Raw genomic sequence first — 25,099 nt, 5'->3', positions numbered from 1 at the left:
TTTTAATGAGACCCTTCCCAAGGGAGATGTCGATATTCCTGCCCGGGGAGAAATCGTTATGAGCGTCTGTACGTACAACCCATTATGTAGCGATCTGCGCATCGCATACATGTGCAAGGTCAGCGTTGGCCAGGCCATCATTGTCGCTCGTGACGTATTTGCGACATAATAACAACGAGAAAAACATAATCCCCACGGGTTAACCCCCCACCAACCTGGCTTCTTCTACATGTAGGTCATAAACGCAGAGAGGCTTACGTTGCGCACTGCATACGATGAACAGATATCAATTAGTTGTCATTGGCGCCAGGGCTACTTCATACATATTCGTATCGATTTATCTATCCATCTATAGACGACTATGCATCTATAAGCACGAACGGCATAATTATACTATTACACCAGACGGTCGGTCGTACGTGTGATACAACGTAACTACTACAGACGGCAGCGCTCACCGAACAAATACGAGCAACGACAGCGAACCGGTCACTGGCCGGCCGCCTGCCACTATCCACGTACTTGGTGCTCATCAACTAGCGTACGCAGATTTTGGCGTCGGATCGATAACGCCATGACACCGACGTGAACGTTTTGGCAGAAGTGGCAAGGTTCGATGAAGCAGCTAACTAACTCCGATAGGCCATCGGTTCCTTTGACGATCGATCTCACGCTGTGCTATAGCTACATGCGATTAGCCACGGTGAGCAAAATCAGGCGGGTGGGCTAACCACACCGGCGGGAGCAGTTGCAATAGCAGCACCGAAGGATGAGTGGAGACCCGTTAGCTGTCCTTATCGGAGGTATTGAGAAAGAAATCGCTTTGTTTTCAGCTGCTTGTGGTTATGATTACATTTACTCGAAGTCAGACTGCAAGCTGATCATAGTTTGTTATGATTATTAATCATAGGGATTGTCTTCTAATATCTGATGGCATGAACAACTATATACCGACCGCGTAAACGTCACCTGTATTTTCTATATTATCTACCACTATAGCTGACACCCTACGTATGTACATAGACAGACCTTTTTTGTTGTCGTCGTCGACAACTTCCAAGTACGCGTATTGGGACTAGACTTTCATAGGTGTATATAGGCCTGAAAGTGAGGCGCATATTTGGGATTCTAAATGCATGCTCTATCACATATGATACGTACGTCACAGCGTACGATTTGGTCATGCGTATCGATGACTAGACGAGTATTGAATTCGGTTCAGCAGTAGACAAACGCGGGCCCAATTATCAGGACGAATTCTATTATTTGAGAGAAATTACACACTTGACAATTACAGGTACTGGAAAGCGTTCGACTGCACCCCCTAGACGGTATACATACCGTAACGACGTGACGCTCTTGCCCAACAATGGGCCAGTGGCAAAAGCATAAGTGGACAACACCCGCTTCGCCGGAAACTTAGTACCAAAACTAAGCACGACTTAACCCCGTTTAAATTACTAGTATTTTCTTTCTCAGTTATGTCTATTTCAGGTAAATTATCATTCAAAAAGACCCTTTCGTATTATTCGCTTTCATAAATAAGCGCGGTCGGTACAATGGTGTCCTGTTATCACCAAGTGCCTCAAAGAAGTCACCTCTCCCCAGTTCATTCAATGGATTCCATGCCCCTTCGGTTTGAACGAATGACGGCGGAGGAAGTCACGGCTATGTGCGAGCGCTGCTCCGTGACGGTCATCTGCCTAGTCCCTTGGAGGGGGAAGGGGGGTCTTTAGGACTTGCAACAATAAACCTTTTCAGCCAGCCTCTCCTTGCTAAGTTACATCAGCGATGCGTCTAGCGAGTCCGGTAGGTCGGCAGAACCGCCGCTTTTTTCCGGTGAGCTAATGGTAGATTTGACCAACGTCACCGACCTGAATTACTTACATAACGACGACAGAGAACGTTCGACTGCTGTTTGTGTGAGCAAATGTATCCTAACTCCGACGCGGGTCACGATGACATTGCCCAACGTTCCGAATATTGTTTATTTCGCTTACTGGTTGTATTCAAGTGTTATTAACAATACAAAAATCGGCGTTACTGAAATTGTAGCCAAATGTTTAACTTACGCAGACAAAACAACAAAATGAATAGAGCTTTAGAAATAACAAAAGTCATCGAAACGTGGACGGGCCACAGCCCGTCAGTGAGACTGTATATAGCCAAAAGAAAAACATCATTTCTAGCCTAATCAGCACGACGGTAGACCCACGTAATGAATACACCCCTTTTCAGTTGTGGGCCATAAACATAGAAGTTATGTTTTCGCACCCAGCTTGTTATGGGTTCTTTGTAATGGGTTTGTTGCTTACGGCTGAGTTTGTGCTCCTCTTATCGGAGTCCCAGTTAGCTATCAGGCAGCGGAACTTACACGAATGCCCTGTTATAGCAATGCGTGGTACCATTTAATAGACAGTCGACCAGAATTTTTGGTTGTATCTTGTCAGTATTGTGAAGTCGTTAATCCTAGAATCGATATCTTCGATCGAAAAGCTTCGCAAAACCAACCGGTGTCGAAAACAAATGAAAGCTAGTTCTTATACATTTCTTCCTCAGAAAATTCTACAGAGTCGTATACATCGAACTTTGTCCACCGGCCGTTACCCCTTTGTTGCAAAATCGCCAGTATTGCTGCCGTCGCTTAGATTTACCTTCTTGTTGCGACTCGAGGAACAGCTCAAATATACTTAAGTGAACGTGGATGGCCAAGCTCAGTCGAATAGCAGTGATACGGCCCCTACACGGTATATAGGGATGGTAGTTTTAGCCCCAGTACGAACGACTTTTGGGGATAGCCCGCGTACCGCCAGCGCAGACGAGCATCGGGAGCCAGGCGACAAACCGCGGTTTGTTATTCCAAACTCCTACTGTTATGTTACACGTCTCGTTACAGCGGATGCTGTTGTCGGTGCCTCGACGGACTCGTCACTGTTCTGTTGGCCGCGTTCGCTTGTCGGCCATTGTGAGCGTCATGTCGTCGTAGTTTGACCACGTTATCTAGTTACCATTCGACCAAGAACTACTACCCTCGCCACATGGTTATCGTTGATGCTGTTCCCATAGCAGCTTCAACACTTGCTGCTGTTGCTGCTATAAAGTAGTCGTTGTTTCGACGCCATGTTTATGACTTATGCCAGCACCGCTGCCACCGCAGCCGAGATGAACCGAGCTGAACTGGGTCGCTCCCGTGGATGCACGAATGACCGGTAAAACGTCGCCGTAGCCGCAGTAACTACAATAACAACATCAGCAGAAGCACAAGTTCAGTATACGGTTACGGTATAGTTGATGGTTGTGAGTCGCCGACTGGCGTCTGGATGAACCTTTAGCCGGCGTCGTTTACGAACAAGACTCCCATTACAGCAGCCGCCTAAACTGGAGCCATGAAACAGCTTCAACGCCTAGGTATTATGTGCCATCAAAGTAAAAGCAAAAATATCGAAGCGATGGCAATGTGCCAAAATCACACCTGCTATAAAGACGATAAGAAATAAATGGAAAGAGAAGATGAAAAAGGGAAATACACAGGTACACATGTACAATCATGCATACACATATCTTCATTCTATATGATTCGAAGATGATACTTTGATGTCCGTGCATCGTTAAAACTGTACGACGGGTGAACGTCAAGACCCATACATCAGGATTAATGTATACACAAAAAAAAGTACGAAGAGGTAGCGTTAACCTAGATAGGACAAAGTCCTACGTACTTCACCAAGGGCCTATCTTATATTTGTGTAGTTCCAATTTTCATACGCAGACGCCTAGTTTACGCTCTCTCGCAGATCACGAAAGAAGGACATTTGGTCTTTTGCTTTTTGTTGACTGTTATCGTTTAAATGCAGCTGAGGCATATCTCTCATGAATGCATTAAAAATTTGATTGCATGTCCTTCGCAGTCGAACTTGAGCCTGTTATAGCGCTATTTTAGCCACAAAACAAGCCTCTCCATAGCCACTAAGTAACAAACAATGCTACGGTCCATAGTAGACAAAATGCGATGAAAGCGACAGTCGTCGCAATGTATCATTCCAAACAATTATCGTTGTTTTCGTTGCCGCTACTCCTCATCTGTTATCTCAATATGGCCATTATTACTAGTACTATAAAGTTAATTATCATTACTTCTCTCTGACTGTTTGTTTGGGACCCCGACAGAATATAATCATAGTGATAAAACAAAGGCTTTCCGAAAGGGGAAACGGGTCCATCGAGTGACTCCTCCTGTTCTCGTAGCTATCTGCACGCGGAGTCCTTGACGTCTCCCGATCAATGATTCAGTGGGACTCGTGATGTTGTCAGATACGACACAATATACTTTTCGCCGCAGAAAAATCTTCGTTGATAGACACCGGCAACCCGATGGGTTCGTGTGCCGTACCAGACTGTTGAAAGGTAAAAATCCTATTTATCTGATTGTTACCCAGACACAACAACGACAAGGCTATGCCGACATGGTCGAGCTAGTAAGCATTTGTCACAACTGCTACTACCGCATCGGCCGCCAAAATACGTCGTCTGCTTTTCGCAAATTGACTCGACTCGTCCATCCTGGCTTCTGATGCCCCTTTCGCTAATACATAGAACGGCCGCCTAGCACCTATCTTCCTAAGACATGAACAATTATCTCTTCGTTTACGTAGAACTTTGCTGCGGCAAAAACTTAAGTTAACAATAACAACAGTGTCGGCGGCCACTGCGCTACTTTTGCACACGGCTAGGGTACAACGGCTGCCACACAACAATTCGTACTGCAGTAGCAAACAAAGTCAACGACACCAACAACTACGACCGTGCAAGAAGCCAAATTGCTTGATGTAACAATAGTTGCTGCAGTTGACGCCATCAGAACTACAATTATTCGTTGCGCCGATACGATATATGACGCTCCATTGTCTCTTCGTCAAACTGCGTTCACACACATCCATGTATAGCAATGTACGAGCATAGGACAGTATACATACATGTACGTACATACATAATACGTACAAGTGCGCCTATAGAGGAAGTCAAGGAAAGAGGACGTGCGAGGATGAATCGCGGCTATTTGTAGCGGCCTTATGACGAACGGCGGTTAGCGGGAGAATGAGGTAACGATGCCTGCCTGCATTGTGCTATACAAACACACACATCCACTTATTAGTATAACAGAAGACCATTTCACGTTTGGTTTACAAGGACAAGGTAGGCGCTGCGGAAGACAGTAGTGTTATGCTGGAAAAGCAGTACGGGGTCGTAAAGTCAATCGCAATAGAATTGTGTGTCGAAGGCTGTTGACAAGCGTGTGAGAGATGGAACAAGAATGCAAACTTGTACGCATCTCAAAGATCCGCAGAGCCGTGCTTGACCATGATTTTCGAAGGTGGTGCACGTTGTCTAGATAGGTCCCATACACAGACAGACAGGTACTATGCCAGTGCATACGGCCTAGGCCGACCAACGGACACACATACAAATATAAGAACACTTGTGAAAATGATCATGTAACGTTACAAAGGGCAATTGTCTGTTTTTGTCCACGTATATCATCAACAGTAGCAATATTGTATTGCTATGGCTATGCAGTGCGGGTTCACATTTGCGATGCATACGAAGCCGATTATGAGACTAAATCGACAGGAATGATTTCTGGGTTATTCAGCGCCACCTGTATTATGATAGTCGAAGCAAAGCATGACCTGGTTTTTCTTAACGAAGGCTATTATAATTTATCGATACTTGAGCATGATTATAATGACCATAGCTACTGCTATAGCTACTGTCATATATATATATATATATATATGACCTTCGATAATTGTTTTATTATTCTTGGCATTTATTGCTATTTTTGTTACTGCTGTCACACAATCTTGAGTCAAAAAGGCTTCCTAATTGCTGCTACTGTTGATATCGGCTTCTTTTGTTTTCTTCCACTATACGAGACAATATAATGTCACAAAGCGTGTCTCTATTTTTCCTTCTAGCTAGTGTCGGACGCTTCTGGCGCGATCGGTCTGCTGTGGTTGATTGAGAGCAAAAGGAATTAACAGGATTTGGGATCCTTTCTGTTCTATTGATTTTGCATTCCTGCTGCATTGGTGGCAGACAAAAAAGAAAGTTACCGAATATTCCCTATAAGTTTCGTAAAGCAAGAGTAAGCGTACACCAACGAAATGCATAGCCACAGAGCGATTATTATCTGGTATGGCATTTTAGGACGATTCTGTCGCTTGGTAAAATCGCCAATTTCCTCCTTGAATTTAGGTCTCTGTAGTAACTTCTTTGCGTAAGAGCCTTTAGAATGATGATTGTCATTTGGTGAAAGCTGCGTTACATATGTGTAGTTTTTCGAAGCTTTGGCTCAAGGAGGTAAACGAACAGCGCGGAAAACCGAGAAAAATAAGACTTGAAGCTACATCACACGATGTACATACAAATTTCGTGGAAGAAAAGCGTGACAGAAAGACGTCGACGCTGCCGTCACCCTATACAGCAAGCGAGTTAATTATGGTCGAAGTGTCTGATGGCAATTATTGAAAGAGAAACGAGGCATGATTCGCCAGTGGAATTATATAGGCACTATAATTTGGTCAGTTGTCCGTACTGAGCCCAAATATACTATGGTATAAATATCCGACAACAATAAGCTTTCCGTTTTCGATGAATGGTGTTTGTCTAAGAGGCAGCGATATAGGGCCCACTAAATCTAGATTAAGCCAACGTTCTTCTGAAAGAATTTTACTATTTATTTCTGGTACAATTACGCCATTAATATAGACATAGGCATTTTTAGTAGAAAATAAGGAAATTACTAACAATATAGGTATTTCACAATTCAATTGGAAAGTATTTTTTTATGAATACTCATGATATGGGTGACAATAGCCTGAAGGTAGCTCGAATTTACCTGAAAGCAAAAAAAAAACAAACAAACAAACAATAATGTCAACTACTGCCAACGCGTTAATTCTCGAATAAATGCTGCCTAAAGAAAACTAAATAGAGTATAGCAAAATCATTAATGATTACCCATTCTAATGGCTTGGTATTCTTTGGCTATTTCGAAGTTAAATACGTTAACTTTCATATCAAAATAATAATCAACTTTTAAAAATCAGCTAATATTACCATATAATAAACAGACTTCATTAGCTGAGTCTTCAGTTGGGTCATCAATCTGTTATTATTATATATTATAGGCCCTATACACAATTACCTGGCAATGTTATGATTGTTAGAATATCAATCAGTTATTATCATTACTATTAAAAATATGCTGATGATTGTCATCGATATTGAATACTCCTGTATTCCTGTAGGAGCGTTCTTCTCTGGAGCAAGGGAAGCGCGGCAGAAATCAACGTATCACGACGACGCCTCGCATCTACATATGTATACATGCGGAAAACGAAAACGCTTTACAACAGGCGATAAGCGTATAGTGTTATTCTTTCATATAACCACGAACAAGCTCCACGGTCAATAAACGACTGGAATAGGAATCAGCTTTATCGAGACGACGACGGAACTTCGACATTTTGTATGTCTCTTCCAACACCGATCTAGCAACTGAGCTAGCGTGTGGCCTCCCCCTTTCAGAAAGGCTTCACGTGCTTATGAATACACTATTCATTCATTTACTCGTTCACTCATCCGTTCCATCTAACGCTTCATGCTGTCTTGATACAGAGAACTTCTGAGGGAAAAGGCGAAGTATACGGTGTTGTCCTATATCGGGAATATCATCTCCGGTGACCGTCAGAGTCGGAGCTTTTCGCTGTCACTCACTACAGGTAGGCTATGAATGTTGGTGAAACGTTCGCTCTTAGCCACACGTACTTTTTCCATCAGCGTAACCAAACGCAGAGCAGCGAAAACGGTGTACGCAGGAAACCTCGATCGCGAGGCTTTCCTACGGTGACTTTCGGCAGAATGAAAACGGTGCACTGCATCTAGCGTTACCACCCATCCATCGATCCATCCATCCTCACCATTAAAGCAATTAGTCTATAAATCGCCGGCCAACTGTGATAGCAGAATGAAATTCAAAGCGGCAGCTGGTCAACGACAACCACGACCAGTGCCACTACATTTGTCAATTCTGATGGCAGAACGAACGACGAAAGTTCAATGGAAATAGACTCGGAGCGCAACTAAAGGCTGAAGGTCGAAACGAAGACTACGAAGGCAAAATGAGATTGAGACAAAGAAATTCGAAGGGCATCATTTCATTATCGGCATTCTAGACCACCCATCGACAAGCGACAAGCCAGAACGACCAACAGGTTTTGTCTATATGATTTTTTTGCCTAAAGTTATCATCGACAACAAACTAGCACCGTAAGTTATCATTGACACCGCTATAGGCACCCGATATGGAACTGTAACATATGAGTCGACCCAAATTAGATGAGCAACTGTCTCCAGTAGCAACTGTAGTCGTCAGCTCCCGTTACCGCCTCGCCGACGCTGCAAACGCTGAGAACATTGTGTTTGTGTATTATCGTTTCCGTTGTTTTCCCATAAACTAGTGGAGTCATGACGAGTCGTGAACTACTAGTAGTTAGTGTCAGCCCCCAAACTTCAGTAAAGGCATCAATACACGCTCAGTGCCACCTCAATGCTATCAGAACCCCGCGATGCGCCCAGTTCATCGTCTCGTAAACGCTCCCGGCATCCTCGGGACGACGCATCATTTAGAGAAGCGATGCTATCGCCGCAGCTCAAATCAAATAGGCCTAACGAGTGAAGCGTATATATTCACTTATGCATACAGCAGAGTGGACATAGTTTCCGTTCAATAAACTCGACGAGATCCATCGAGTTTCGCGCTTATGCGCCCGGACAGCCGGACACAGATAGAAACCTATACACGCACACATACAACCGTACAACTATTCTGCCATTATAGCAGTAGGTAAGCAAGTGTATAGACTTCTGGCCATCAATGAGGAAAGCCGCGACGCGGTGGCGCTGCGGCGGAGCCGGCAAGAGCCGCAGCGGGATCGACCGTGGACTATGGCCTAGCAGCTAAGGCCCATCGGGGAAACGGCGTTCTTCGGCTGGCTGGACAGGCAGTAGGCAAGCAGGCGGAGCCGCTTTGTCTCCCAGTTGGTTCAAATGACAGCCTTTAATCTCGTTAAGGCTTATAGTATGTCGGGCTGCTGGAGGAGATCTATAAAAGATGACAATCCCGCTGAGTCAGCCCGTCGGTATCTAGTATGGGTTACCATCCCTACGGTAGTGGCTCCTACAACAAACATAAGCAGACATACACACAAGACAGTGTCGTCGTAGGAGACATTGTACCGAGCCAGTTGCCATTGTCGTATACATGTAGACGCATGCACGCAAAGACAGCCATCTTTGAATGGCACTTATACGCTCAGCAATAGACAGACGGGGGAAGAAGCTATAGCGAACGAGAGAGAAGCATGGAAAATGCGCCGTTTGTACTGCTACTGCAGCTTCCATCTTTCAAGAAGGTTTTATTTTTGGCTAATGTTGGCGGTATATCGTAGTGCGAGTTGTATGAACTGTCCGCCTCTTGTCACTCGCTGATCTCCACTTGCCAACCGCTCAACGTTTAGCAGTTCTCCTCAGTAATCATTAGAATCGACCCTAATGGAGTACAAGTAGAGGTACAGGCAAGAAAAGGACGAGAGTTACTCTGTAGGAGAGAAACAGGGTGTAGTAGAAAAACGCGCGTCACAATACCCGCAAAGCTCGAACCAGATTGAAGGAAGAAAACGCCAATGACGACAGTAGTAGTGATAGTCCAGTGACCTCGGTATTCATTGTCGTTGTTGGTCAGATTTTATAGAAATTGTTTAATATACAGTTAGCTGATAGTAAAGAGAAAAAAGTTGCACCTTTCTGGATCGTGCTTTAGTGGTACACGTGGGCGCGGCGTCGTAACCTATATCGCAACCCTATCTAATGTTCTGCGCCCAACGCTACCCAACCTAGCCCAATGGCTGGCTGTCACGACTCAACAAAGTAATTACGAGTAAGCAGCGACACCATCAACATTTACCATATAAGTACTGAGGAGGAAATCGAGTGTTCAAGTATATTGCAAGTGGAGCCACACTGACGGCCACATCATTCCGTGCTTGCCTTCTTGTCTGTCTGCCCGCCTCAACAGCCAACGAACAATGGATACAATGAGTTAGATAGAGAGCTCAGTGGGAGTCTTTTTTGCCTGTTGAACTCGTGTTAGGGCGACTTTGAAGTGGAGGACGGAGCTCGGAAGAAGCGATCAGGTCTGACCAGTGAAACTTGGTCAGACGGAGCTACTCTGGGCTGTCTTGAACCGTTTACGTCAGCGTCTAGAAGCATCCGAATAAAAATGGCGGTTCTGAAGCAGTCGTGACTGTCGCTGTCTTATCCTTTACCCACTGTCTGCACACGACTATCATGTCATGACTGAACAGTATATATCACTACATTACACATATGCGTCTCCTATCCTAGTAGCGCATACTTGCGATCTATGAACGGTCCTGACTTCTTCTCAAACTTGTTTCGTTTCGGCTTACTGGCAGAGTCTGTAACGAACTAAAAGCTCACCCGCCAGCTCGCGCTGACGTTTTCCTCGCTAGCTACCATGTCCACAATGGTGTGGAAAAAAGCATCAAGAAGAGAGAGAAGAATAGAACAAGAAAGTGTAGTAGTCGTCGCACTGGTGAGATGAGAAAACCTCACGATAGAGACAAGTAAAGGAATCCTGAAGAGCGGAAGAACCCGTGAAGCCTGGAGAGTGGTCAGCAAATGCAGGCCGGAGGAAGAACAAAGAAAAAGAGTAGGATGAAGGCAGAAGCTGGTCGACCACACCAGCGCCACCACTGCCATTGCAAGGAGGCCAAATCTCATCAAACTTGCAAATGGCACACGCACAGACTCAAACGAGCCCTCGCACACATGGTAGACGTATACACTGTGCAGGAGAGCCGATGAACCAGAGCTGCCGAAGCAGCTACAACACTAGTGAGGATGGCAGTGGTAGAATCGCCGGAGCGTTGGAGATTCATGAGGATAAGGCGAGGTAGAGCTGGAGCATGCCAAAGATCTTCCAGTAGCAGCTCTCATCGTTTGAAGAGAAATTGAGACAACAGAGAATGAAGCGGGGAAAAATGGTGGCGGAAGTCGGGACAGAGGACCAGAGAGAGGCAGAACGAAAGAGAAAAGACCAGGTCTGCTTGATCGTCAGACAAGCTGAGGATGAAATATCTTCCAATTTGTTGCGTCGCCGCTTGAGCCTAGCTATTGGTCCTGCTTTCCTGTACTCTCTTTCTTCATTGGCCTGATTGGCCAGCCTGTGCCCTGCTGCTGCTGCCTGCCTACAAGGAAAGACCGCGAGCGTTGCCTGCTTCAATTTTCTATCGACCCTGCAAACTCGTGGCCAGCTAGGCCCTATCTTCTTAACTTCCCAACAGAAACCGCAGCAACAGTGTCGGCAGGGCGGTGGTGGCAGCAGCAAAGCGGCCAAAATGAACGATGCGCCTTGAAGCTGCTTCAAACTGACACCACACAAGTTGGTTCAGTCGTTCCTTTAGCTGTCCATCGGCATCTTTTTACGGCTGGGAGTTAGGAGAGACGCAGTACAAGGCGAGACAGAACAGGGAACAGGCCAGTACGGTAAATTCTAAAAGGTTTGGGGCTGTTTGTGGTGTCGGAGAGGAATAGGGGCAGTTTGTGTTGCGGTTTGGCGGCTCAATTCTGAATAAATTACTAAGATTATTTAGTCGAGGAGCTGGTTAAGCTTATCGAGTACATTTAGGACATATAGCAAGCTATCGAGTAGCCAAAGCGTTCGCGAAGCAGAGATACGACGGACGGACGAACGGACGAACGAACGACTGACTGAATGAAGCATCTTCTTATCCTTAGTGATATGTTTTGTATGTTTAGCTTTAGCTTCCACCTTGAGCTGGAAGAACTCCACAATGCTGATCGCTTCTGTGAGGGCAGGACGATAGCGACAATAATGACAACGAAACTAAGGTTGCGCCACATTATTATAACTGTGATCTGCTCGGAGATTCACTCCGACTTCGATGTGATTCACTGGTGAAAGTTTCTTAAAGGAGTGTTGCCCTCCGGAGCCTCCTCCACTACCAATCTATAAGGCTTATAGGTTGGTAGATGATTCAAAACTTAGCTATACTGATGATATCCATAGTGCAGATGTATATGGAATCCGTATGGATGGATATCAGTTTAGAATTTGGTTTTGTCCCTCTTAAGCCACTTCTGATAGTGGCAGAATATCGGCTTAGCGGTGTATTCGGGCACTGATCGTAAGAACCTAAAAATTAGGACTCCAATCTCCTACTCCCATTTTTTTTTTTACTTTGCGATTGCATCGTTTCCCTGGGTCCTCTTTGACTGAATCCTTGCACTCTATTAGCATTGCAGAAAACGTCAGTATTATACGCAGGCACGCATACAAACGTACAACTAAGCCAAAAAAACTAACAACGCGATATAGTTACACAAAAAGCACGGCAGACGCTGCCGGTTGTAACGACTATGTCGAACGGACGCATCCCATTATAATGTATGTGTTCTCTCTCTTTCTTTCACTCTCTTCATCGAGACCAAGGAACAAGGCGACATGAACGCTATACGCAAAAGCTGCAGTTACAATGAGAAAGAAGACTGCTTGCTTCAGCTTCTACTGTCAAATGCGACAAATAGTGAATGGGGATGCCTTACAGGCGGAGACGGTTTGGCTCAAGCCAAGTAAACACAAGGCCTGTGCCAATGCAGGCTTGGCGCTGCTGACATGAACGCATTGAGCCGTACGCTGGTCTTTCAAAGTAACCAAGCCTGTGATTCTGACCCGATCACATAGTTCCATCGTTTTACCGGCGGCAGTCGGAGCCGGCCGTGTCGTTGGCGTCGACTTATGTGGGTCGGTTATAGGATCCACATACAGTAGACAAAGCTGCAGGACGAAAATCCCATAGCGGCGGGCTTTGTCGCAGCACGGACTGTGGGCGGTGGCATTGACACAGCTTTCGACTTCCTCCGCCACTACCAACATCGAGACCAGAGCAACCCTCGGGTCACCAGGTCCTGCTTGGCCCGGCAGAGCCAACGGATTTCGATGCTTTATGTCGATGTTTCGGCGTGTGTATGTGTGTGTGTTTGCAAGTATATATTTATATATGTTTGTTGGGATGTTTGTGGAATATGTATGTGAGGGAATATATTTATGTATTGAGCAAAAGCAGTGCGGGGGAGAGGGTCCGGGTGAACCTGTTTTCCCCATTTCATTACCTCTCACTCTATCGCTCTCTCACTTTCGCTGTGTGTGAGCTCGTAGCTTTCGAAGAGCCGGAAATGGGTCCGGAAACGCCGCCATCTTGGACCTCGCCATTTGTCTCTTCCCCGTATTAGATAGATATGTAAGAATGGACACCGCTAGTGGCGGACCAGGGTGTGGTGAAATAAGGAATAGTAGTAAAATCGCGGGTGGGAACAGGTTCTTAGAAAGCAGAACAATACATTGTGAGGATCTATTCCCTTGCTACTAGCATAGAACAGGACTGGTTGGGATTACATGGGTTAAGGCCACGTGGCTGATTATTGGCTCGGTTGATCGGTACTAGTCGCGGCCCTTGTGAGGGGCCAGGCTAAAGCAGACAGGAGCAAATTGTAAGGCAAGTTGTTGAACGAACGTATAGACGCACAATCGAGCCAAAGATCGCTTGTTTAGTTGAAACGCAACCTCAGCATAAAGGTTTGGTGGCGCCATAGTATAGTCGCAAGAAAATAACCCGGTCGGCCGTATTGCTTTTTTTTTTCCTATTATAATAAAAATGAAAGCAGGCTCGTCGATGTTTCGATTCTTAAGCTCTAAGTATAACTAGCCGGGTGGTGTTCAATTAATTTTTTTATTCTTATGTCGCCTTTCCTGGTAACAAAATCTAACTGCTGACGGTGCTTTCACTTCGGTCATATGTTTAAGACTTACTTTATTTTTTCTCACGTTGCTACGAGCAACATAGCAGTGGAAGGCAAGTGGAATCATAAGAAACGCTTTCGTTATGTGTTTATCGATACTTCATGCCATGCACTCTATAATACGAAATCAAATGCCTAATCACGACATCACTTGTTTATAATATCAATAGGTAGAATGGCAGACGATCATTCCCGCAATATTTCGATAGTTATCTGGCAGTCACCGTGCTGCCACCCATCGCTAAGAAATGCAGCTCAACAATACCAATTCGACACAATGTGGTCCAAACACAAGCGATGGTTGATCACAGACCCGCTGACCGCGCGCATGATCTCGTCTTCAACCCACTGGAAGACAAGACGCAGCGGATGTTGGATCAGCAGTGAACTCAACAGTTAAATGCAACGAGCAATAACGTCCTACCGTGGGTACACGGATTAACGAGATATTCAGCCAGCAATACCTTCTAGCCTGGAGACTGAACGAATTTAGCGAACGATGCGTCGAAAATGCCGCACCGAGGGATCGGCATGGACTGCTAATATTTATTGCTAGCGAAAAAAACGACGATAACGAAAGGAAGAACGATATTTAAATAGCTTGTCGTCTTACGCAGTAGCTACGCAGCTAGTCTCATGGAAGAACAACAAAAGATTGCTTTCGAGAAGTCTTTACGGGAGTCCCTCGAAAGACCCAGTAAATGCTGTTACTACAAAAAACAGACACGCAAAAAAAGAAGCAGATTTGTGGAACCCGTGGAAAAGGTCAAATATGGAGATGGTAGCGAAAACTAGACCTCCATAAGAAAGTGAAATAGGCAAACTAACTAAATAGCCTGAGTGTACACGCTACGCGTGTAGGGAATGCTCCAAGATAAAGATAGGTATACATATATAAAGAGGAACCAGCTAGGGAGCTGACGAAAATTGGTGACACGGGAGCAGAAGTACTGGTCAATCGGAGACACAGCGATAGCAGATCACGCTATCTTGCTCATGATCTTTGGCGTAACTGCTGCTTCGATGCCCTTCAAGATGGAGGCAAAACGTTTTATGCCATTTTGGCCAATATGTTTTCCATTTTATTCTGAAATTTTGCCTTATCGTTTGGACAAAATTGAGACGCTGGCTCCGTACAGGATCATGGTCTCTTTTTGAAGGAACAATAACGCTGTATTTGCCGAATAATGTGCAATCTTTTAGAAATATATGCTTAAACCAATGTCCCATTAACAGCAGGAACGATCAGAAAATTGTGAGCTCGGCTTAATTGAAATCATTTAGGCACCTTCTTTTTGTTCACGTTTCCGTTGAAATTGTCGGCTTAACGTGTACATGGTTCACGCGTATATCGATAGCCCATAAGACACGTGTGCATAAATTTACATCTTGCCATGAACAGAACGAATGTTTCAGAAGGCATGGTTTATCCTCTTCACACACTGACACATGAGAGACTACATGCACATATCACATTATATGTTTATGTGTGTAAGACATATGAGCGAATATACGGTTCATACAACTATGGCCGGAGTAGTGGAAATCCTGTGGGCAATATCCGATGGCAGTCCGACGTCATAGACAAACGAGAAAATAACAGAAAACGGAATCCTATTGTCTTACTCAGACGGCCATGGGAAGTCGCATAGAAATACTGACTCACAGGCACGCGCATACACATACATGAAGCGGTAACCCAGTAGGCCAACTATATTACGTCCCTTAGCAACATTGCCCTTATTACAATCTTCGGACAAAACGGAGTACGTTATTACCTTCGGCTATGACTGCAACGAGAACATAGTAGTAATCGAGACTCAGCTATTTCAGTTACATATCTTGTGTGAGAAAGATGCGGGCAGCGTAAGAAATGGGGGCAAAAAGTGGCCGGAAAAAGAAACATGCAATAATTCTCATTTCATCATGTAGCGAGTATTCATGTAAGATTCATGAATCCATGTAACCGAGTCATTGCTATTACAAGATAAATTATACAAAAAGCCTCTCGCCGAAGGTTAAATTAACTTGGTGCAGATTATTATAAAATACTATAATTCGCTTGTGGCATTGCGTGAACATACCGTATTTATAAGTATTGGTTCTTTGGGTCACTTTGAAAAAACTGGTCCGGTTCTGACAGTTTCTTTTTTTTTATCCATTGTTAGACTATTTGCTCGTCCACTACCTTAAACATATCTATATATTCGCGCTATTTTGTCGTAAGATATTATCAATACAACTGCTTCTCAGGCTCGCCAACAGATGATTACTGTTGCTTTTCCCTTGTTTTGCCATTCACGCCTCATTTACACAATGGAACAGTACGTGCTTAATTTGAATATTCGCTATTAGCTGCATTGTGTCTTTGCGTCCTTAAAACTGCCCGCCATCTCCTACAATGGCCGTCTAATCAGAGGAGGTTAGTTAGAGAAAGCCACCCGCATTGACGAGCCAGCTAACGCAAATGATGAGAATGGTCTTAAGAGCTGCCTGTAGTCGAGATTACAATGGGGCGGACTGCCAAAAACGAGCGACAGCCTTCTAACCTATTTTCATAAACACACACCAGAAGCATTGAACACACGCGGTTAGATAGGTTCGCACGTACGATTACGCCAACGATGGCGACGTCCGTAACAGCATAGCTGCCGCCAGCGACCGTTTGATCTGATGACGCAAACGGCAAACTAAATCGTCCGCCTGGCAGCCCTTAAGCAATAGAAGGGAACGAGGCGACGACTCACCGTATTGCCCTTGATCTCCCAGTGGACTAGAACGCGGTCGTTGCCACGTGGCAAACCTATTGGGTGTCCACGTAGCATACGAAACCAGCCGTCGAAATGTTTCGCACAGACGAACGGATACGGCTGGAAACAGACACCCAAACCGATACACATACACACACGCAGACAAACAGTCAGGGCGAACGCAGGCAGTATTCTGTAGCATCGAAGAGGTATACTGCTACCATCACCATCAGTACCAACACGTACAAATGACGTTACGCTACGCAGCGAGAGACTGCCGACCACCGACATTACGACGCGACATAAGGCTTGAGCCGAACTGCGTCGTTTCACTTAGCTTGAGAGCTACACGCACACACGTGCCCACACAACCCAAATAGAGGCAAGGAGGCAGATTGCGGACGTCAGGACACCCTCATGATGACGGTGACAACACGACTTTTCCTCCTTATTATATAGTCTGCATATACTACTCTGAGTAGTGCTCGGCTAGACACCTTCATCAATCTAGGCAGCCGCTGAATGTCTGCTGGCCCCTCGGGCAAAGCAATAGGACGCCGTTAGAACGACGGCATGCTTCCATTAGCGCGTGTGCTAGCATATCTACTAATAGTGAGGTGCCACAGGTGGAGGGGATGGGGGAGGAGTGTAGATCAAAAAATAAGAAAAGTGAATCGAAAATTATTAATCTAGCACATTTGACCCATTCGTCATCCCTCGCTCTGGTAGACCAGCTATCGCTTGTGGGGCTTTTGTTTGCCTATGTTGAATATGCAAGTGTTATGTGGCTCAATGCTCGTGCACACGTTTAACTGCTTAATGTTAATGACCCAGGTAGTGAATAGGTTTTCGCAAGCACTCGCGATTATATAGTATTAATATATTGTACCATTTTTTTCAGGTCGGCTACTTTGTCAACACTGTCCGGTCGTATGAGAACGCAGGTCATCATAACTTGTCCTTGCTTGCTCAAAAAATTATAGTTGATGGGATTTGCACGATCTCTTATCGCACAATGCTATTGTCAATATTCGTCTGATATCCTTAGCAGACGACAGCAGCCAGAGTAAGCTAGCTGACTCCATAATTAGTTCAAATCTGACTATGTCGAGAGTCAACGAGAGCGGAGTATGCTTTCTGCATCAAGATGCGGATACGAACGAATAGAAAAAGGCAAATGTTTTTCTTTTCTAATATTGAACCATATATATTCCACGCCAAGCAATGCTGTAGCGATAATACCGACGTACGCTTCAAATCAAGTGTTATACAAACATAAAGCGAGTCCCCAAAAAACAGATCGTATATTTTTACGCTGTGGACAAGTTTGTCTTTGCCTATATTCCACCGTAGCCCACTTCGTAAACTCTCATCTGCTCGAGCTCTACTCTACTGCTTATCGTTGCGCATTTCCTCACAATCATCGCACTGCTCTGTGGCTTCGTTCGCTTTCACACTACCCCCTCCTGATGGTCTTTCGTTCATCAATGTCTTCGCTTGCGCCACCTTCGCATTGGTGTTTCTGAACAGGGGCGTTCTCAGGGGAACCCATCAGTCGGCAGAGCGGATGGACGGACGTCGCTTTATCCCCTCTGCATTTCTCTCGCTTCTTTTCGTTTCGTTTTGTCGTTGTGACGCACGCATACACTCAGGGTAGACTCGAAACCCTAACGAAATTATATGAGCATCTAGTCTCTATTCGTTCATATGGCGACTATGTGGCTTAGTCGTTTCTCCATTTTGCTGATTGTTTCTCTCTACGCCTGCGTCTCCTAAAGTGTAGCACGCCGCCGTAGCCTCATCAAGCCGGAGCATCGAATACGATACTGACCGTTCCTCTCCAGCGTCCAAAGACTCCTTTTCTGGGTCGAGTGTACCCAAACCGACGAATCGATCCTGCCCCTAAACTACGCTTCAACTTTCCCGCAGCCTCATTTAGTAACGCGATCACACACGAGCTATGCACAATGAAGTACAATCAGCAATCAGCCCCGAAGGGCTTGCAGCTAGTAATAAACTGGATTGACAATAGGACAAAATATTTATAGGCGTAAACGAATCGGCTTAAGATAATCCAATACACTAAGACAGCGCCATTTGCCTTTATTACGATATATTATGCTTACCAAAATGGACAACTAGCTATTATAGCAGTGTCACCGGTTATCTCTGTATTCATTTGTGTGCATAGGTGTGATTAAATAAAGGAAACGTAGTCACACTATCTAATGAAGAAAAAATACTCTGCAATTTCACAAATAGGTCACTGCAAAATGGCGACTTATTATAGCTTACACCGATCGCCCTTATTCCATGACGCTTCGTTCCTGTCCTTTTGTATTCGCCGGCATTAAATCATTGATTTATACGTATGCCAGTGATTTAATGCCCTGTTAGGCCCGTCCGTTTGCATGTGTACCCCGGTTGTGTATAAGAGTATGTATTTCCAACGTCGTTTATTATTATTATTATGTCCAGTAGATATCTTTGAATTGTTGAACTATCAACACACAAATTTCTACAATCGACAGGCGGATAAGCAGCGCTTGTAGGGTCAGTAGGGGCGCAGGGCACTCCCCTATGGGCTCCGTCAGACTTGGCCGTCATGTAATGTATGATGTGACAGAAAAGGCACTACATATTCCTAACGAGAATTGACACGAGGTGACATCGAAGAGCAGCAGGCGGCAACAACGAGCGGAAGAAAGAAAGCGGACGGGTACAAAGCAAAAGCAAGACCTGAGTGAGCAACTTTTAAGATTGGAACAGCGAATGCGATGTCACCCGAGCCACTCGATGCTCTACCAGCAGCCTGATGTCCGCTCAATGACAGGTCTATTCGTTAAGGTCCGCGCTCTTTCATCACTGATTCTAATGGGCAAGAGACTGCGATGGACCTGGGTATCGCTGCCGATTGGCGGCTCAGAAGTAGCCTGCTTAGGCGACCGTGGATGTTAGCCGGCCGGTTAGCCTTTCAGATAGCATCGCAAACAGAGGAGAAACCAAATTAGAATGTAAGAAAAAAAAGTAGAAACTTTCCCTTCGATCGCACTCGTTTCTCAAGCAAAGATCTGTCGGTGCAGGCGTGCTCGCTGCATCCCATGGATACTATATTTCGATCGAAAGTCTCTCAGCTTTCTTTTAGGTAACGCACTCGTCTAAAACAAAGCTCAATCATCTCGTAGACTTGAGTATAGAATATAGCCAGCTGGGTTCGCCTGTGACTTCTACGATTCTGAATAATAATAGGCAGTCAAATTATCTAAATTCTATGATTGCGTTATATCTACATGTTTTGTTGTGTGTTTTTGGGATTAAACTCGGAGATATATAGCTGGTACAGTTTTTCCTTACGCTAAATTAAAAGATGACTTTTGTCAAGCAATACATTTACCCATTTTTTTTTTTTTTTTTTTTCGAAATGACACCCACCGGTACGCTTCGGGTAATAGCAGCATCGGCTCAAATTTGTTATCTCACAGAAGTTATAGCTCAGACGATTTTGGCTTCATGTAACTTAACTCTTGTACATATAGATGTTCAGTCTGTTTTCACGCATGACGCTACCGCTATGAGCCGCCGAGCTATAACAGCATCTAGCTCAGCACTTTATTATCGGGACAATGCAGTTTCTTCTGATAGTATCACGTGTCTATCTCGGACACTCATTTCGATGAGCGACTACCTATCGTCACACAACAGCCATCAACCGCATGTCTGCATGCCGCCATCAATGACGATAACGAAATTTTGTTTTTCGTCCATATCAACTGCTGTTGCCGTCCTCCTTAAAGCTAGCTTTTGTGAAAGCAATGACCGATAGATCGTTCATAATCGTATCGTGCGTCCGTAGCCGAAATTTGAACAACAATTTGTTGATATCGCTGTTATCATCGTCACAGCTACTCCTTGTCATGGAAGACGATACCGATTGAGCCAAAGAGCGAGCGGTGACAGAGGCAGCGACAGTGTCCTAGAAGGCCGAGTGCAGGAGAGTGCCACGAAGCAATAGAAGTACTCGTAGTCGTAGTAGTAGTAGTAGTAGTAGTGGTGAGGGAGATACACTGGGAATCTGATAAGATAGGACAACAGACCTACACATACGGCCGTCTAGCAGGACACAACGCAGAGATGACGGACAAATTTGGCCTGTCCAGAATGCCAGTGTTCGCCTTAATCTCAATTCGCTACAATGCACCGGAAAAATATTTCGATACTTTTTTTTTTTCCTGCTTTTGCCATTCCGCTTCGGGACTCTCATTGCCGTTCGGGCTTCCCTATTGTTTTCTTTTGTAAATGGATAGATAGGATGGGGAAAAGTCAATGGTTCCTTCAGCAATTAAGAAAAATAGGAAGGAACACGCTAACAAACCCAGAAAGGGACTTCGTGGCTCCAACTCTCACCGAGGAGTGAGTCGAGAGAAAAGGAAAAAGGCTGATGTGTAAAATAAGATCGTATAGGAAGATCAACTACCGATTCGACGTGTTCGAGGTTATATTGTGGGCTATTGCGTCTGCGCCCACAATGAACTAGTCACATTACTATTAAAATATTGAAGCGTCGAGAGAGCACTTCGATCTCATGAATCTCCTGCAGGACCATGCGAAATCCGGTCAAATTAGAGAACGTGTGAATTATGCGTACCACAATATCAGGAAGAGGCACTTTCTAATGTGGCATTTAATGACACTTTCTGCCGAATAGTAAAGCTATCCTGAGTCCTTTCTTGTAGACTTATCCACCACTGCAACGACCGAAACAGACCGAAAGCGGCTTACGACCGCCTGTACGCTATAGTTAGTCGCGAGATCAACGCTCGTCCGTTCCACATTTCGCCATCGTCGTGTGCACAGCGGTGAAATACGACAACACGAAATCGTCTGCTTGGGTGAATAGATAACCGCGCGAGGGAGAGAGGAAAAATATGGGAAGGACAGGATCAATGTAAAAAAAAGGATCCGCCGTAGTATCTACATCCAAGGGTCTGCATGGGGACATGGGCCGTGTTTGGATATCGGCGTATGTGCGTGTACCCTTCGCGATGGCTCTGTACGATGTGGATGTACTTACACTTATTTCTATACAAATGTAAAATCAAGACGATGAAAGGAGTCCTTCGCGTACTCGCAGCCCTATGATTATACTGCAGACAGAATTAGTTCCGCTTTTCATTATTTTTTGTGCTTTCCATACACAACTATACGTAAAGAGAAGGAGGAAGTGACCGCTTTATAATATAAAGATAATAATCACGTCTCTACTTCATAGGGGACGGTTCATCATGCATGTCAGAATAATTATAGTTGAATTATATAGCGAGGTATATGATCGCACTGCAGTAATGATAGTGCGGTGTAACGTGTTAGAAATAGACTGAAAACCGCTAGAAGCATGTTGATGGAGTTCCAATGTTGAAATAAATCGTGAGATAGATAAAGGAGCTTCTAACAATTAATTTGGCTAACAGAAATAAGCCTTCATCATACGCTGAACATTGAAGTAACAATGACCGAATTTAAATTTAATCTGATCTATTTACCAACACTACAATTAAAACAGATCTGTTCAATGGAGTTACCCATGCATTAGAGCAAATTCGATATAATATACAAATACATTGGAGCAACTAAGTCCGCACATATCAAAAGCACCTTGATTATTTGTTCGTTGCATATTTTTTTTCAAAAATTCGCGCGCTGCATAACTTCGGGGAGAATTCGCATGTTGAATCCAGGTGAGAGAATGCCAATGAAGTGTTATACATGCGTGTGTCTCTCGTGTTGCCCGTCGTGTTTTTTGTCGTTCGATCAACTTCACTTCGACTTGCCTTTCTGTAAAAGGTAGACTGGAAAAGGGCGAGAGCAGCAGGCGTTAAGGGAAGTGGCTGCCAAAGGCTTTATAACTTTTGTGGCGGAGTCGAGCAGTGCATACTGGAATGTTGTGGGCAAAGATGAACGCAATCACTGACCGACCAGACAATAGCTTTGAGTTTGATCTAAGTCATCGGACTATTGAAGGCCGGCTATTATCTGTGCACCAATACCTTTTCACAACTATGAGTCACAATCATCGGCCAAGTGATTGTTGTTGTAGGTATTAAGCAGGAGGTAGTTGATCGTCGTAACGTATTATCATTGGCTGGACACAGAGCCTCTCGAACCGCTACGATTGGCTGGCTCGATATCTAAGGCGCGGACAGAGTGAGGCAGACAACTGGCAAAGCACTAAAAAAGAAAAGAGCAAAATAGAAACTAATGAAGATGAAATACTCTACTCGAGATGCACTCACGCAGACACGCACACACCAGCCGAAGTTCTCATAAATCTAACACACATATATATATATACAAAAAAGCAAGAAATCGAGCGATACCCGCGCTAGACACGGGTGGCAGCGTCTACGGCAGTGCTGGCGGCCCCCATTTACAACAGCGTGTCGGTTCTTTAGAACAGCTCATTGAACACAAATGGCAATGGCCATGAAATATGTAGCTTAGATTTCACGTTTGAAAATTGACGCGCGCGCTACGCATTTGCTGCATCTACGTGTTATTGCAATCGTCTGAGAGGACAACACTCAAAGGAAGGCCCTGTTAGTGGTAGCGGAAGTGGCTGTGATCGCGGCAATTTATGGTAAGACAGCCCACCTCTACCTAGTCAGTATTTGCCTATTCTCTGTACCGTCATAGCTTGAAAGGAATGCGTAGTCCTTCTTGGCCCTCCACGGACGAATGGAATTTATTAGCAGATTCGTAAAGTTCACATTTTAATAAAACGTAGCTAGATCCGATAGTAGTCTGTTGGTCGGCCACTGTTAGCTCTCATTAAGCCTTATTGATATCTTCAATTAGCAGCAGCAGCAGCAGCAGCAAAAGTCGTGGGTGCCCAACGCTGATGGTGCTGTTTAAAGAAGCTGTTAGTTTTTAATCGAGACGAGACTATGAAAGTATCAAAAGGTAAGCAAGCGTTTCACTAACAAATAATTGTTATATTAAACGATCGTTCTTCGAGTTCGAAGCCATAATGGTATCGATTAACTCAGTTAAACGTTACAGGAATCTTGTTCCCTCTACTAGAAGGTCATCTATTTAACGGTTGTGCCTACGAACAGAACTCTCGTCGGCAATGCGGGCCAGTTTAAGCACTATTTAATAGAGCAATAGTGTGTAAACGACGCGTTCAATAACTTTCTGTTCCGCGTATGATCTGTTACACCGAAAAACATGCCGACAATGGCGATGTGACCATCTCTTGAAGGTGTTTGACGACAATGAAAAAAGGGAAAGGCAAGTTTCACCCCAGCAAATGTAACCCCAACACACTCTTGTAGAATTACCGCAGTTCTCCTTCCTTTCTTATAACGCAGCCTACTATGCAATCACTAAACATTCTCATATATGAGATAAACTAGAGCGCGAAGTGTGCTGAATATCAATGAAAATTAATACAAATAGTATTCTTAGATGTTTCCTGCATCAATCTGCCGCCACTAAGCTGGCTCCTTTAAACATTCACAGCTTAGCGGCGGCCAATTCGTGAATGTTGCCTTATTGTTTAAACATATCAGACGATGCGACAACAGTCTGCATACGTTTAAACGGTACGTGCGAAGAGGGACAGACGATCGAGGTTCGACAAAGCGACTAACATGTCGGAAAGACCGTTTAGTCCCGCCACAGTTGAATGGCAGTTCCGCTGTGATAACGTCAGCGCCGGCGATGATGGACATTTTGTTCAGATAGGTCCAAAGAACCGACGGGAGAGAAAGAGAGTAAGAAATAGTATATTAAAGTGACATTGAGTGCGTCACCTGTTAGGTGTGCCTTATGCGGATAGGTGTTTCTCGTGACCACCGCCGTTTAATAGCCAACAGCGCCTACGATAAGCACAGAAAAAAGTTGACGACATGCTTTATGAAGATTAAACGCGTTGTACACTTTATTGAGGATTGACCTGCCATCAGGTACTCAAGGAGACAAGCTTGATTAATAATTATGAGGAGCTTCTGTCTACAGCTTGGCTGGATGACTTCTCGATTATGTCATGCTACCAAGATATTCTACTTCATTTTATTATTTTTATCCCGTGCTATTACTAATATAAATGCTCTAAGCGCTTATAAATAAATTAGCCGTAGCAGTAGAGGTGACAGTCACAGAATGAAAACACGAAGGCGGTCATCAGTTCGCCGCTCGAGCGAACTGCACTAGGTATATATACGCGCTCCTATGTAGCTGTGACGAGCCTAATGAGATACCTGATAAATGATCGTAGTACACGCGTAAAAGGAGTATATGAGTAGCAGAACTAGCAGTAATACTGCTTGTAGTGCTGGCAGTAGTCAGATTCAGATCGAAGCGGTCCTGGAGGGGCTATAAAGAGA

At 44.6% G+C, this 25,099-nt stretch overlaps 1 long non-coding RNA gene across 5 annotated transcripts in view; it reads right to left on the bottom strand.

The window, feature by feature from the left end:
* Positions 1-5,839: 5,839 nt before the first annotated feature.
* Positions 5,840-25,099, bottom strand: part of LOC147753803 (uncharacterized) — a 73,946-nt gene continuing 54,686 nt past the window's right edge. For 2 of the 5 annotated variants that reach the window (XR_015316050.1, XR_015316048.1), the window contains exon 2: positions 5,840-6,898. This is a non-coding gene — a long non-coding RNA (uncharacterized LOC147753803). The other 3 variants (XR_015316049.1, XR_015316052.1, XR_015316051.1) reach the window with 3 other exon arrangements.

This window comes from Varroa jacobsoni, unplaced genomic scaffold (assembly GCF_002532875.2).
Source record: "Varroa jacobsoni isolate VJ856 unplaced genomic scaffold, vjacob_1.0 scaffold_219, whole genome shotgun sequence".
Taxonomy (NCBI): domain Eukaryota; kingdom Metazoa; phylum Arthropoda; class Arachnida; order Mesostigmata; family Varroidae; genus Varroa; species Varroa jacobsoni.
This window is presented reverse-complemented; position numbering and strand designations above follow the sequence as displayed.